The sequence below is a fragment of the Hemicordylus capensis genome, chromosome 3 (assembly GCF_027244095.1).
Source record: "Hemicordylus capensis ecotype Gifberg chromosome 3, rHemCap1.1.pri, whole genome shotgun sequence".
Classification (NCBI taxonomy): domain Eukaryota; kingdom Metazoa; phylum Chordata; class Lepidosauria; order Squamata; family Cordylidae; genus Hemicordylus; species Hemicordylus capensis.
In genome coordinates, this window is record NC_069659.1 from 38094648 (window position 1) to 38109104 (window position 14457).

General features: G+C 45.2%; 1 long non-coding RNA gene across 1 annotated transcript; it reads left to right on the top strand.

Annotated features, from left to right (window-relative positions):
- Nucleotides 1–6065: 6065 nt before the first annotated feature.
- On the top strand, nt 6066–11676 carry LOC128349051 (uncharacterized). The gene is made up of 2 exons (XR_008318521.1): nt 6066–6177; nt 11376–11676. It is a non-coding gene; the product is annotated as an uncharacterized LOC128349051 (long non-coding RNA).
- Nucleotides 11677–14457: the final 2781 nt, after the last annotated feature.

Consider the following 14457-nt stretch of genomic DNA (forward strand, 5'->3'; position numbering starts at 1 on the left):
AGACTACATACAGGAGGCCTTCATTCTCTGTGGGGGTTCTTTTCTCAGTTACAACCATGGATAACGAAACTGCAGATAATGATACCTTAAGTCAACAGAAATTGGGGGTTTAGGTTCCTAGAAGTTAAAAACAAGAGCTAAAAAAAAAGGCAGAAATAAGTGAAATAGAGTACCATGCCACTATTCCTTAACACCTAACACTGTTATCTGACCCCTGTGTCACCCCTGGACACAGAAAAAAAGGTCATTATCACCTGTTCTCAAGCGGAAGGAATCTTTTCTTGACCTTCTGTCTCAAGTATGCCATGTCATTGCACTTTTGACCTTTCAGAATAATAAGTACCATGTCAGCCAGTTATCATTGCCTATAATGCCCCTTTCCTACCAGCAAGGACAGAAAAGCAAGTAAGCTTGAAGATCAAGAAAGAACAGGAGGAGGGGGAGAGCAAAGCATAAGTGATGCTCTGTCAACAGTACTTCTGTGTACATCTCTGCCATGGTTGCCCAAGTTGGCCAATGTAGGGTGCAGAGTTACCCCTCAACAACAGGGTTTGCATTTTCATGATATCTGGTGAAGGTTAAAAATATCTATTGCTGAGGCTTGATGAACTTCCTCAGGGAGAGCATTCTAAAACTGTGGCACCACCACAGAGAAGGTCTTGTCGCTGGCCACTGTCAAATGGGTTTGTGATAGTAGTGGATCAGACAGCAGGATTTGTGAGGCTGATCTCTCAACACTTAAAAACAAAAGCATAGAGGGTTTCATGTCAAAAATGGAACCCTACATGTTCTTGGGAATTCTCTTTGGTAAGAGAAACCCTTTTTCATTATAGCAGAGTGCACAGATGCAAAACACAACGGAATTTAGTTAGGTATGTGTGTATGCTGAGATTAAAATTACTTGGAGCCAGTTCATAGTTTCAAATCAATATAAGGAGTATTTACTAAAGAACTCCATTCTAGATAGGATCTCTGATCTATCTGTCTAGCTGGATGCAGATGGATTCTGCATCTCTGCACACATGGTGCAGGGAGAGAGGAGCTTACATGTTGCAAGGGAGAAGGAAGGGAAGAGAAGGGAAGAGGAAGTGGCCAGGCAGGCAGGAAGGAAGTCCCTAAGAGTAGCAATCTACACACCAAAGGGATAGTGTCAGAGCAGTAGAGAAGGGATGACCAGTGTCTTGACCTCTCTAGCCCTCTGACCCACTAGTCTGGCCTCCAATGTCATCGAGACAAGAGACAGTGCATAGTCCTTCACTTCCAACACATGTGATGGCAGATTCACAAGAACTTGCTGATCAGAGGCTATGAGCCAAATGAGTTTACTCTTGCACCAAAACAACTGAAGATAAAAATAATTTTCATACAAATAAACCATTTTCCTTTATAGGTCAATCAGAGTCATAAACAAAAACAGTTGTTTTTGTGGGATCAAAAACAACATTGCTCAAATAAACAGTACCCAGATAAAATACTTACAGCTATATTTAACAGGATATACTACTGTATTTACCTGAATCCTTTATTTATTTATTGTTTGTTTGTTAAATTTTTATACTGCCTTTCATTAAAATAACCTCAAGGCAGTTTACAAGACATTTAGCACAATATAAAACTATAAAAAGTGTACAACAAAAATTAAATTGGAATATTAAAATACAAACCTTTGAAATTTAATTTTTTATTAATTTTTAACAATAATCATAACATCCATAATAAACACAATTGGACTTCCCGCGCACCTCTTTTCATGAAATAAAAACTATAAAGTTTACCTTATTATAATATTAATTTAAAAAAACACAAATTTAAAGCTTAAAGAAAAAAGAAAAAACCATTAGTCTACCCAACCTGCATTAAAACCTTTTAATTAGGTTTGTATAAATGAAAATACAAATCTAATTAAAAGTTTTTTTAAAACATGTACAATACAACCACAAGAAACAAAGCAGCAACAACAAAACACTCATATAAAAGCCTGGGTAAAAAGCCAAGATTTCACTTGCTTTCTAAAAACTCTGAAGGAGACTGGGGAGCGGAGACCCACTGGGGCAATAACTCCATGTGGTCCTGCTCCATGTGCACAAAGGGTGAGCCTCCCTCATTGTCGGCACATGGAGCAGCCCCCACCCCATGACCTCATTGAGTGGGCAGCAACCCTTGGGAGCAGGCGGTCCCTCAGGTATCCAGGGCCCAAACCGTTAAGGGCTTTAAAGGTCAAAACCAGCAGCTTGGATTGGACCTGGAAACAGATTGGCAGCCAATGTAGCTCTTTCAAAATGCTCTTTTTTCTGTTTCCGCCCCAGGCCTTCACATCTCTAGGTGGAACACCCTCCAAGAATGCCTGGCAGAGCACATGTCAACCCAACATGTCTGCCGGACTAACACAATTGTACAGCGCTAATACCTGGACCCTTAAACAATAGGAGAAGATTTTGATGTTACTTTTCATATGCAATCTAAAGTACCTAACTGTAGGTGCTAATTTGAACAAAACCACACCATTATTCACGATTATTCATTGGAAGAGCCAAGTATAAAATGTTCCGTTGTCAAGATACTGTATTCACTTGATTAGATTAAATATTCTTTGGCTAGTGACAAGCTTGCTTTATGAGAATTTTGCCCACACAATAATTTACAGAAAAGGGTATCACTAACAGGTGGCATATGTTTTCCATCATCCAAACATGAGGCAGACTTCTATTACCAAAAAACCCCAAAAACACACGATAGATGCCAAAAATAAGCCAATGGTGTGTTCATGGGTACTGCAATCTGCTGCTTCGTTATATGGAAGTAATTCCTATGTAATTCAATGGGTCCTGCTTCTGATCCAGCATGCACAGGACTTGGCTGCCTGTTATAGACTCTGGATGGGTTCACATGATCTGCTGCAAGTAAGTAGGAGGGAACTGGAACAGCTTCAGGTTTGACTCATTTTGTGGCATCCCAATCCATCATGGTGGGTGGAGAATGTTGACTTCCTGTCATCACCTGACATTTTAAAGTCAACTTCAAAAATTAGTTACAGATTTTGGGCAAATGTTGGGTGGGGGAGGGAACTTGGCATTCTCCCCGCCACACACACACATTTTTGGGTTTGGATGACACAGAAATGGCTGGAAGTATTGGCTTGTGGCAGGAGTGTGTGCTCCCCATAAATCTTGGTTTCCCTCCTGTAGTGGGTTGTACGCACACTGCCTTTGAGAGAGTTCTCTGGAATGCATCCTGTTTTGATGTCACAGAGCATTTAAAGGTATAGTCAGCTCATCCAGGAGAGGATCTGACAATCCTACACTGAAGAAGAGACAACAAATTAAACACATGGTGCCTGATGCGTTGGCTAAGAGGCAAGTAAAACTTTCCTCAAAATCCATCTTTTCTGTAAAGCCACTGGTCTTACCCAGGCCTGCTCAACTTTGCCCCCCCCCCCGCCCCGTAGTGGACGACAACTCCAATAATCCCCAGCCACAGTGGTCAATAGCCAGGGATTATGGGAGTTGTAGGCCAACATCTGCAGGAGGGCCGAAGTTGAGCAGGCCTGGCTTAACTCCTTAGCCTTCACATCCAGTTATTGGTCCTTCCACTTGCTGATATTTTCCAACCAGGGGCATAGCAAGGATAGAGTAGGCCCAGAGACAAGATTTTTAAAATGCCCCCCCTCACTGAAGCTCAGCACATGAAGTAAAGAAATCTTAAATGAGGCTGGATAGTGGTAACAAAAAGCATGCACACATATATATAGTTCTGGTAGCTCCAGGTCTTGACACTCACATCAATTTCGGAGGATGAATACAACTGAAGGAAGCCCAGGTGGGTGCTTGGCTGGGGGAATCAGTCATGTGACTTGCCTCTGGGGGCCCCCCAAGGCAGTGGGCCCTGAGACAACTGTCTCCCCTTGCCCTATTATAGTTACGCCCCTGATTCCAACATCAGCGCAAATGGTGTGAAGAACAGAATATACCTTTTTCTTCTTAGTGTGCCATGGATCCCCCATGTTTTTCTCCATTGTAGTTTCTGGCAACTGGTATATGATGGAATATATACAGTAAATGCAGGCCCCTCTATATCTTAACATTCACATCAGCATGCATCATGCTGAACACTTGGCAAGCCCGTTCTGCTTCTGCATCAGTAATTGATGGGAATGAATGGACAGATGTTGTTGGACTATAACTCCCATCATCCCTGACAACATCTGGGGACCCAAGTTTGAGAATCCCTGCTCTCTAGTCTGTTATCCATTGGTGTCCATTAATTCCCATCAATTACTGATGTAGAAGCAGAACGGGCTTGCCATGTGTTCAGCACGATACATGCTCTGAAGATGCAAAGAGGACTGAATTTCAAAGATGAGTTCCAGTGTAGTCCCCAAGCACCATACAGATATATTTGTACTACAGCTGGCCAATAATTACAAGAAGCGACGCAAGTGAACAGATGGGTGGCCTATTCATCAGAAATAAACAGTTTTGCTGCTATTCCCCTACTAGTGGTTGAATGTGTATTTCTTGGGGGAAAACAGGACTTTTACTCTAATATTGTTGTTTGGCAAACTGCTCTCCGTTGGAGGACAGTCTCATTCTAAAGAATGTCAGTGGAACACATACAGTAAATGCCACTCGGACTGAGCTTAACATTACAGGAAACATCAGGCAAACCAAACCAAACCAAACCAAAGCTTCTGAGAATGAAAAGAAGCTAAATTGGCCAGAATACAAAGTGGAGGAATCTGATGTGAATGTTAAGATATAGAGCCCAATGCAGTGCAGAAATACGGGGAATGTTTAAGGCACATTCTAATAGACTGTCAGTGAAAATCGTACCAGTTCTTTTTAAGTAATCCTATCTTGGGGCTCTTCAAATCACCTATAAAATGTGAGATTTTTAAAGCTTCTGTGCAAGTTCCAAATGCAGTCTTGCTTTCTGTACTTAGACTGCAGCAAGCTTCTGCATTACTTCCTAGCACTATCTTACTCTCTAACATGTCGAGCAGGGACCTCGTGCAATTTTTGCAGTGCCAACTCTTGCATTCTGAAAGGAACCAAGCACTTTCCCCAGTCACCGCAAGAGTAGTAATGAAAAGGGATGAGTCAGGGGTGTAGCTAGGGGAGAAGAGGCCTGCACCCCTCTCCCAGGTGGCTCCTCGGAGATAATGAAGAAAATAGGGAAGGGTGGAGCTTGGGGCCCCTCAGGAGCTGGCCTATGTTCTTTGAACCCATCTGCTCCATTATAGCTACGCCCCTGGGGTGAGTTGTTCTTGGCATGAAAGAGCTGGCCAGTAGTTGGTGCTGCAAAAATCATGCAAGGTCCCTGCCTGATACAGAGAAGATCAGATATGTCCATGAATCAGATTTTGCTATTGGATTTGAGCTTGAATTGAATCACAAAATACTCAGATTGATTCACTGAAACAGAGGCCATTGCCGACTGTTTTGACTATTCAACTCAAATCTGTTCGAGTGATTCAGCCATAGAAAACAATGGGAAATTTGAATCATCCCATTGTTCCCCATGGATAGGTCCTAGGGACACCAAAGTGGGCTGGGTGGTAGGGCATGATGGGTGCTACCTACCAACCAACCCACAAAAGAAATGGGCAAGCGGGCAATTACTTTAAAAAAAACCACCTTTCCCCCAAACCCCCATAGGGACCTATGGCGGGTTGGGGGAAAGGTTAATTTTTTAAAAAAAATCACCCACTTGCCCATTTCTTTTGTGGGTTGGATGGTAGGTGGCACCCATCATGCCCTACCACTTTGGTATCCCTAGGGCCTACCCATGGGGAACAAGAGGGTGTTTTGAGTTCCACACATTTTGCCAAACACACAGTCCAAAAATGGCCCCCCCCCCAAAAAAAAAATCACTGACCCAGAATCCACTGCCAGCGCTGCAGTAATAACATTGGCACAAGTTGCTCTCTCACAAACAATTATGACTCCTTACTTCAGCATTGCAACAGCTGCTACAGCAGCACCCTGAGCAGCCAGCAAGCATAGCCATAAATTCAACTAGAACAACATCTTCAGACACATTTTGATTGACTACACCTTGCAATGCAGAATGTAGATTGCAGAGCAGATCAGAGCAGTGAGTGAAGCACAAGTTTTTCTGAAGGCCGGACATGAAGCTCATCACAGCAAAAACCAAGAAACAGAGAGAACGAAGAGAGAGGTAAGATGCCACTGTCCATGACTCCCCACAACATCATCATCTCACAGACGGACCAAAGCACAATTCAAGGCAGGCAGGCAAGCACCCAGGTTCTGCCTTTGTCAATCTGAGATCCAGAAAAACCAGATAGTTAATACTATAGCAGCAATAGCTCAGCATATTATACTCTGTGCTGAGAAAAGTAAACCACAAAATCATATGTTCCTTTATTCCTTCCTTCCTCCTCTCCTGATGTATCCTCTTCAATGGCACACCAAGGACTCTCTGCCTCCCCTCCCCAGGCCCTTTGAAAACAATTAAAGCCAGGACTCAGATCCCCAAGGGAAAGAACCAGACCAATCACAATCACCACCGCCAGCTGCCAAGGTACAGGATCCGGGCCCCCTTGTGGCAAGGATTGAGGAGCCCTGGGATGGGGCTGTAACTCAGTGGCAGAGCATCTGCTTTGCACACAAAAGGTCCCAACTTTAATCCCTGATATTCCCAGTTAGGCCTCAGAAAGACTGGTGCCTGAAACCTTGGAGAGCTGAGCTGCTGTCAGTCAGTGTTGAATAGATAGTATTGAGTTAGATGGATCAACCTGACTCAGTTTTTAAGGCAGCATCCTGGGTTACCATGGGATCCTGAACCTGGACCTCATAAGAACATAAGAACAGTCCTGCCGGATCAGGCCCATGGCCCATCTACTCCAGCATCCTGTTTCACACAGTGGCCCACCAGATGCCGCTGGAAGCCTATGGCAGGAGTTGAGGGCATGCCCTCTCTCCTGCTGTTACTCCCCTGCAACTGGTACTCAGAGGAATCCTGCCTTTGAGGCTGGAGGTGGCCTATAGCCCTCTGACTCGTAGCCGTTGATATACCTCTCCTTCATGAAGTTATCCAAATCCCTCTTAAAGCCATCCAGGTTGTTGGCTGTCACCACATCTTGTGGCAGAGAATTCCACAAAGCTGATTATGCGTTGTGTGAAAAAGTACCTCTGTTTGTTGGTCCTAAATTTCCCGGCAATCAATTTCATGGGCTGACCCCTGGTTCTACTGTTATGTGAGAGGGAGAAGAATTTCTCTCTATCCACTTTCTCCACACCATGCATGATTTTATGGACCTTTATCATGTCTCCCCACAGTCATCTTGCCAGGATCGCCTCTCTCGGCCAGTTGTATCCCTACCAGCAAGGTCTTCTCAGCTGGCCCTCCTTAGTGTCCCAGACCCTGGTGTCGTGCATGGTGCCTTGGCCCATAGGAGGGCCTTTCCTCTTCTTTGGAACACTCTTCCCCCATGGATTCGTTCAGCCCCCTCCCTGGCTGCTTTTAAGGCCCTTCTCAAGACCCACCTGATTCACCAGACGTTTGCCCTTTAATTAATAATAATGATAATAATAACTAGCCGAACCCGCACAGAGCATCTCTGTGGCGCTTTGGGGCCAGCAGTTTCCCCCTCCTTCTTCCTCCTGCCGTGGTCTCCCCTCTCTTCTCCTTCCCTCCAGCCCCATGCTCTCTAGCCCTCCTCCGCTCCTGTTCCCTCCCCACACAGAGCCTCACCGGTCGGGTGGCCAAGAAGGGCTTCGCTGCTGCTGTTTTTCTCTCTCCCGCCCCCCGCCACTGCCGCTTTTCTCTCCCTCAACTCCACCTGCCCGCCGCTGCTTTTCTCTCACTCGCCCGCTGCTGCTGCCACTTTTCTCTCCCGCCCACCCACCCACCGCTGCCTTTTCCTCCCGCCTGCCCCCACTCGCCCACCACCGTTGCTGCTGCTTTTCTTGCCCCCTCTCCTCCGCCTGCCTGCCCACCAGCCAGTGCCAGCACTTTCTTCCCCCTCTCCTCCACTCCGCCAGCCTCTCGACGGAACTCTCACAGCGTGTCACGAGAGTTCCACTGCCAAATCCAGGACACGCATGCCGGCTAAGAGAATTAATTATATAGATAATAATAATAATCAGACAAACATCTGCCACACAATACACCAGATATAACTGTAGTCGAGAAGAAAGAAAAATAAGTTAAAATAATCGACATGGCAATACCAGGGGATAGCAGAATAGAAGGAAAAGAAATAGAAAAAATAACAAAATACAAAGATCTACATATTGAAATTGAAAGGCTGTGGCAGAAAAAGACCAAAATAATCCCAGGGGTAATTGGCACCCTGGGTGCAGTTCCAAAAGACCTTGAAGAGCACCTCAACACCATAGGGGCCACAGAAATCACCACCAGCCAATTACAAAAAGCAGCTTTACTGGGAACAGCCTATATTTTACGATGATATCTTTAATAATAACAACAACAACGATATTATAATAAAATTCAGCCATCCCAGGTCCTTGGGAAGGACTCGATGTCTGGATAAACAAACCAGCCAGTAACACCTGTCTGACTGTGTAAACAAGAAATTATTATTTCTTGTTTACACAGTCAGACCTCTCACCTTCCTCAGAGCACACAAGCCCCACAACCACGCCAAGGTAGTGCCTCACTGAGGGCACTACCTTGAAATTGAAAAACAAGAAATAATAATAATAATAATAATAATAATAATAATAATAATAATAATAATACAGGTCCTTGGGAAGGACTCGATGTCTGGATAAAACAAACCAGTCAATAACACCTGTCTGACTGTGTAAACAAGAAATAATAATAATAAATAGTCATTGGTATTGTCTTTGGATGAGGTGGTATATTAGAAAAATTAAATTAATAAATAAATAAAGAAGGAAACTCCTGTGAGTGAATAAGCGAATTATCCCTACTCAGCACCATAAGAATAATGGCATTTTAAAGAGGCAGAGGCCGGGAATTCACCTGATGTGGCTCAGACACAGTCTGAGTGATCCTACCTGACAAGTCAGGGCCATGAAGCTCAAAAAAGTCAATTAAGTGTGTAAGAAACTTGTTCAAATGGGGAGTCATTGACCTCTGAAGAGGTCAGAAAAGATCAATGGAGTACCACTTCAAGGTGTGTAAAGGTTGGGAAATTACAATGGTACTGTATTGTCAGAATGGGCAAATATTCCCATTGGTAATCACTGAAAGTTATCTTAAGGCTAAAGAACAGGAAACACTGCTTTTGGATGGGTTAGGTCCACCTTTATGTATTTAATAGTTAATGCTATAGAAAGGTCTTGTCTGTGGCAGACAAGCTAAGATGCACTGATGCAGCAAGAGAGCAACCTAAGAAAACTTCCCAACTGCACCAGTGCAACGGGGAAGTGGCCATTTTCAATGCCCTCCCCTTCCTGAGGAGGCCCTCTATGCCACCCCAAAATATGTCTTCGAAGGCTGCACAACCCTTAGGGACATATGTTTTGGGTGGCACAAAAGGCTTCCTCAGCAAGGGAAGGCTATCAAACATTGCTGCTGCAGCATTGGATGCTGCACTGGTGCATTTAGTTGGGAAGCTCTATTAGAATGCTCTCTTGCTACCAGTGAATCCTTGCTCTATACATCAGCTAGTAATTTTTATAAAAGAGCCATTTCTGGATTTAAGAAAGTGATGCATTGGAGAATTACAGCTATAATTAATCGCATAAATATGGGACAAGTTACACATTGCTTTAAGCATGTGCTTCTTTTTAATATTAAGCATGTGCTTTTTAAAAAGACAGACAGGACCTCATGGGCCAAGACTGTGCACATGGTAGGGAGCTTAAATCTTACTCTCTGGTATGGTCCCAATCCAAATAAGGACCTCCATAGGTGCTATTTTATTTTATTTTATTTTATTTTATTTTATTTTTATGTAAACTGCTTTGGGAACTGTTGTTGAAAAGCAGTATATAAATATTCATCGTATTCATAGGAACATAGGAAGTTGCCATATACTGAGTCAGACCATTGGTCTATCTAGCTCTCAGTATTGTCTTCACAGACTGGCAGCAGCTTCTCCAAGGTTGCAGGAAGGAATCTCTCTCAGCCCTACCTTGGAGAAGCCAGAGAGGGAACGTGAAACCTTCTGCTCTTCCCAGAGTGGCTCCATCCCCTGAGGGGAATATCTTACAATGCTCACACTTCTAATCTTCCTTTCATATGCAACCAGGGTGGACCCTGCTTAGCTAAGGGTACAAGTCATGCTTGCTACCACAAGACCAGCTCTCCTCATTCGTATTTGTCAGAGCAAAATAGACCTCTTTGGCATTAATGGAAGCTTTCTTCCATTGGGAAATAGCATGCAGGGAGCCCATCAGGACTGGGACCATGGCAGGGGATGGGGTTAATCTCTCTGTTCCTCCATGGTTCTGATCCATTGGGGTCCCAATCCAGCTGCTAGTTAAGCTCATGCCTATTGTTTGATGCTGTCATATTGCTTAAACTTTACTCACCACCCACCCATATTTTAGGAATGTATGTGTGGATCCATATGGTGGAAATTTATAAAGTAGTGTTACTGCAATAGATGCAACTACTATTTGATCACAAATTGAGAATAATGGGCTATTAGGCTGCAGAAGTAATTGTTATGATTAATTGATAGTTTTAATGTGTTTTTGACATATTGTAAGACAAATTGCAATTTTCTTGATGTGCCACCAAGAAAGAAAGTAATTGATTGTGGATTAAGGTTCATTACACTTACACTTACACTTTTGCCCAACATAACAGCTTTAAATGGAGGGGGAAATTATTAAAAGGCTGGGAAATGATCATGGATTGAAAGCAATTCCACTTATTTTGTCGATGAATGAAGAAACCATGTAGCATCTTAGCTCCATCTTGTGGCCTTCAGCTAACTCTGCCCATAATTTGCTTTAATAAAAGGCTGTTCAATAATGGTACAAAAGTTTAACATTTTGTGGGCGGGATGGGATATTGGCTATGTTTGGGCAACATATTTTATTTTTGTTTATTTATTTAACATATTTCTTTGCCACCCCAAACTTGTGTCTGCATCACATATTCAGTCTGGTCCATGTCAGGGTTTCAGCTGCTGCTGATCAGTTGTGTGGCCAGTTGTGCACAAATAATTCCAGTATGGGGGTATTCAGGAACCACTGCTCTGTCTTGTTCTGCTGGCTGCTTGCTTGCCACTTAAGTCCTGGTGAACCCCAAGCACAGGGTGTCTCAGGAGACGCCAATATGGATGCAGGAAGCATTGAAAAGCAAAGTGACTATATACTAGGGCTGTCAGTTGATCAAGATCTTAAAAACTGCCTTTCTTTTTCATTAATCAAATATAACTTCATTTGCGGCATTGCCCAAACCTCTAGAAAGATGACCTTATGAGATGTTGAAAGAAGTGAAAGATAGTTACAACTCAGACTTCCAAAAGAGTGGTGAGCAGTAGAGGAGCAACCAGGAACCAGCCTGACTCTACTACAACTGTTAGAAAAGGATCTGAATTTCTCTCTCATTGTCTATATATAATCCTGAATGTACTTGTCACCAGCTTATTTTGTACATAATTTTATTTTGCTTAAATAATGCCTCATCCTTTTTTGTGGAGCACATTGCCAGTTTGCGTTTGATTCTCTAACTTATATTGGATGAAAATAAATGGAATTGCTGTGATCTTTCCTAACAGAATGTCTTTTGTAACAGGAATGCAAACTTTAAATGGTTCCTAGGGTAAAATGTCACATAGTGAAGCAAACGCAGGGTGGCCAGCCTCATCAGAGCATGGTCCCAGAGCATGGTCTAAGGCAGGCCTGCTCAACTTTGGTTCCCCCAGTTGTTTTTTGGACGACAACTCCCATAATCCCCCATCACAGTGGCCAATAGTCACAGTGGCCAATAGTCACAGATTATGGGAGCTGTAGGCCAACGTCTGCAGGAAGGCTGAAGTTGAGCAGCCCTGGTCTAAGGGCACACAATACAGCCACTTCAATGAAGCTAAGCAGGTCTTGGTGTGGTCAGTGGCCCTTTGTGTTCCACCTTTGGGGATGGGGTTGTAGCTCAGTGGTAAAGCATCTGCTTTGCATGCAAAGGATCCCAGGTCTAACCTCTGGTATCTCCAGGTAGGGCTGGGAAAGATCTGCCTGAAACCTTGGAGAAGCCATCACCAGTCCAGGGGTGTAGCGAGACCCCTGGGGGGCCAGGGGACAAACTCTTCTTTGTGGGGGGGCCCTTTCTGCATACAAAGCACACACGTCCCCAGAACCCTAAGCCACACCCCCTGTGCCTGACATCAGATGCAAGGGGCAGGGCAACCAACATCTCCCCACCGCCACCCCTGCCCCGCCCCGCCGCAGCTAATTCTGTTTACTTTTAGAGGGTGGTGGGTGAGCCGGGCAGTGGCAGGCATGCAACATCCATATCCGAACTGCGCAGGTATGCAGTTTGGCCAGAGAGGCTGGCTGGAGAGCTACAGTGCCTGCCACCGCCGCTCGGAGGCCCCCACCCACCGGAGGCCAACAGAAATAGCTGCAACGGGACAGCAGTGGCGGCAGGACAATGGAAAGGATGGGGGCAGTGGTGGCAGCAGGGTTGGGGGTGGCGGGCCAGGGCAGGGGGGCCCTGCTTAGGAGTGGCCTGCTTGCGGGCCCCTTGGAGGCCCCCAACCCTCTGGGGCCAGGGACATTTGTCCCTGTTTCTCCAACGGGCACTACACCCATGCACCAGTCAGTGTAGACAATTCTATGCTAGATGGGCCAATGGTCTGACTCAGTAGAAGGCAGTTTCCTGTGTTCCTGTCACATTCATGTGGGGGCAGTGAGGCATTTGCAGGATTGAGTTGGGATCCACTGACTTTCCCCTGCAAATGCTACCCCCTACCCCTGCATTCATGTCAACCAGCAGACATGTTTGGGGTGGGGTGGGGGTTTGCTGGTACAATTCATGGTTATAGCAAACCTCAGGATGACTTGCTATACTCTTTCCTTTAGCAAAAGTTGTGTGCACATCATAAAGCCGGCCAGTAGATGCCGCTCCTGCGTAAGGTACAGAACATACTTTAACAATAAGAGAGATAAAACTCTGTCTGAACGCATACAGGACAATAAGTCATACTTACCAAGTTCATTGAACATAAAGATAAAAAACAGCCTAGCCTTTTTACGAGAGTATTTCAAATGAATATTTCAAAAATGGTTCACAGCCAGGAGCAATCAGGAGACATCCCAGTGACTGATTGTGCCCATTCCGGTTTTAAACAGAATGATTCTGCCTTTAATCATCTCTCTGCCTCCCAATGAAGTGGAAGGGGACAATCCTTCGCTGCAGAAAATGACAGGATGTGTATTTCCTCAGGAAATGGGGCAGCATTGCTTTGTGCCCCATCTCATGCTGTGCTCTCATTTGGGAGATCCTTTTTGAAGATTCGGAGAGGCCAAGGGACAGAATGTTCATTTCAGCCTCCCTTTTCTTCCTTTAGCTGATATACTGCACAGAGTGGTGTAACTGTGCATGCATTATATAGAATGGCTGCACACAGAGGTGCTCTAACCCGCAGACCTTGGGGCCCGAGGGACCTCCAATGGCAGGGGACCCCCCTCCACAATCGTTCCACCACGAGCCCTCCTCTCCGTATTCCAGCCGCCCATGTGCGTGGCTGGGGGGTGGGAGGTGAAGTGAGCAGGCCTCCCCCCCCCCCGCCATGGTGGCAGTGGAGAGGGGAGCAGCCGTTCTCGCTCTGCTCGCCGCCGCTATGGGCAAGGGGAGGCCTGCCCGCCTTTCCCACCCCCCCCACCCCCCGGCCACACACATGGGCGGCTGGAATATAGGGGAGAAGGGCTCACAGCAGGGGTGGTCCAGATGCCCAGTTTGCCTAGATGCGCCACTGGCCGCTGCAGCTGCACAGTCCTGCAACTCTGCGACTTTTGCGCTTGCGCAACTGCACAAACATTACATTCCCCCATGTGTGTAATGTTGCGCTGTACGTCAGCTGCTGTATCCTGTGTCAATGAAATAACCCAAATACTGAAATAACTTGACCCTGGGGTTATATTTTAACTGATCATTTTTTACTTCCTTGAATTTAAAGAACTGACCTGATCATTTCAAATACTGAACCATACTTTGGATGGTGGGCTTCGTGTGTGGGGCCCAGGGCAATTGTCCCTCCCCCCTGAAAAGGTCATGCTCAAGGGAAAAATATCTTCAAGGCATGCAGTAATGTGGACTAGAGTAGTACTTTTCCATATTTAGGTAATGGTGCCCTGGTCCTATTGTTAGCCCCCCTTGGTCTAGATAAGGGGTGGGCAAACGGCCCACCAGCTGTTGTTGGACTACAACTCCCTTCATCCTCAGCCACACTTTATTGCCAAAGGCCACTGTGACTGGAGATGATGGGAGTTGTAATTCAACCACATCTGGGGACTGAAGATTGGAAACTCCTGGTCTAGACCAATTATG